This window comes from Frankliniella occidentalis, unplaced genomic scaffold (genome assembly GCF_000697945.3).
Source record: "Frankliniella occidentalis isolate FOCC.00 unplaced genomic scaffold, Focc_3.1 Scaffold36, whole genome shotgun sequence".
NCBI lineage: Eukaryota > Metazoa > Arthropoda > Insecta > Thysanoptera > Thripidae > Frankliniella > Frankliniella occidentalis.
The window spans coordinates 865,360-867,304 of NW_026267166.1; the positions used below are offsets into that span (position 1 = coordinate 865,360).

At 42.9% G+C, this 1,945-nt stretch overlaps 1 protein-coding gene across 1 annotated transcript in view; it reads right to left on the minus strand.

The window, feature by feature from the left end:
- Positions 1–988: 988 nt before the first annotated feature.
- The window catches only part of LOC113202424 (rhythmically expressed gene 5 protein), a 29,613-nt gene continuing 28,656 nt past the window's right edge, over positions 989–1,945 (minus strand). The window contains exon 8 of the mRNA XM_052266246.1: positions 989–1,877. The gene's annotated coding sequence lies outside the window, so the exon portion shown is untranslated. The remainder of the gene's footprint in view (positions 1,878–1,945) is intronic.

Genomic DNA, 1,945 nt, shown 5'->3' on the forward strand with positions numbered 1-1,945 from the left:
GGAGAAGGAGAAGGAGAAGGAGAAGGAGAAGGAGAAGGAGAAGGAGAAGGAGAAGGAGAAGGAGAAGGAGAGGGAGGAAAATGAAAATTAGAAATAAAAGGGATTCCTCAGTACTTGGTGGATTTGGTGTTCTGGTGTCACATGTTTGAACAGCCACCCCCCCACCCCCACAAACTACACTACACAAAAGTGTACTTTCCATGTTTTATGTTCACACCGTTCACAATGCTGCTGTGCTGTAGTGTGTTGTGTGTTTAGCATTGAACGCTTCCCGATGAGACGGTCAGGATATCTTTACGTATGGCGCCTGCAATGCGATGGGTAGGCCGACCCGCCAAGCAGCCGTGTGCAGACGGCGGCCCGCCCTGTGGCCGAAGGCCGCGGACAGGTCCGAGCAAGGAGGGCAAGGGCAAGGGAAGGGGCCGTTGTTCTCTCGCGTCAACTTGGGGAATATACATTGTAGGGGCACCCTAATACACACCACGTGAAGCGCCTTCTGAGTTTGTATAAGGCCAATCAATCTTCCTACACTAGCAGCGAGCGAGCATCGGAATACCTACATGGTACATGGCGCCCGAAAGCGGGAATGGGAGTGGGAAGCTCGCACCCGAGCAGGCGGGGATTAAGGGATTTAGGTCTGGCGGGGGATGCACTGTAGGTTGCCTGAATTGAGGGGGTTTGTTGCGCAAATTTTCCCCCCATTCAGGCGGCTCTCTTGAGACCACAGGAAGGGGAGGAGCGTTTGTCCCCCGGCCCCCGAAATCCGAGCCTATGGGCAAGGGCCATAGATCCCTCTGACTCCCATTCTGTTTCGCATCCTGATGCTCCCACACGGACGTACGCATGCGGTACAGTATAATCAAAATAAAGAAAGGGGTCTGTGGACCACCCTGTATAGGGGTTGCAATTTTGGCAGGGTTTTCAGTCGTTTTTGTCGAACTTTGAACAAGATCCCATTTATTACCCTAGGTGATTGAAATAAAGACAGTTGAAAGTTCTAAGCTGTTTTATTTGAATATCACATGTTCATGACAAAACAATTTCAGAATATTTTTCGGCCTTGGATATAAAACCAAAGAGTCTTGGAAAATACATAGGGAAAGGCAACAAATTTTAAGGGTATTGTCAAACTTGCAGGGAACGGGGGGACGAAACACGTCGACTGTTCAATATAAATATATACTAAATTAATTGCCGCAGTTTGATCTTTTTCTACAACATGAAATAAGTTAATGAAGGGAATTATTTACAAAAGGAAAGCAAGGCAAAACTACAATATCATTCAAGACAAGATCTCAATCTATATACAAAACTACCTATTAAGAAAATAACAAATACTGCTTCATTTAACAAAAAACAGTACAAAAGAAAACAGAATTCTTAAAGCTAGCTTTCTAGACATAAATTACTCTCTTTCGTTTTCGAAGCCTGTCATGTATTTTCTACCATTAACTACAGCACCGGTATTATAAATATATTTACAATTATTTGGAATTGATACACTTGTCTTTAAAAAAAATGAAAATTATACTAACAGTACCAAATCATAACATCAATTTATAAAAATGTTGTGAACATCAAATTGAATACTACACAGTGAAATAGTAACAACAAAAGAGCAAAAGGTAATGAAAGAGAATCAAATTTGGCACAGTCAGTTTGATGTCATTAAAACTGATACTAAAACACTAATGAAGTGAATATGAAATACTAGGAGTTTTATCCCACTATATGTTTTTAATACGGCAAGGTCCACAATTGTACTAGGTGTTTGACTCACGCCGCGTACTTTCGTACTTATGCTGTACAGCACGGGGTGGGTTGCCTGTTGCTTCCTCGCAGTATTTATACAAAAGTGCGCGGCGTGAGTCATCCACCTGGTAATTTACACACTGGAAAAACACAGGTGCTACTTAGCACCTTTACTGGGTGCAACATAAGTTTT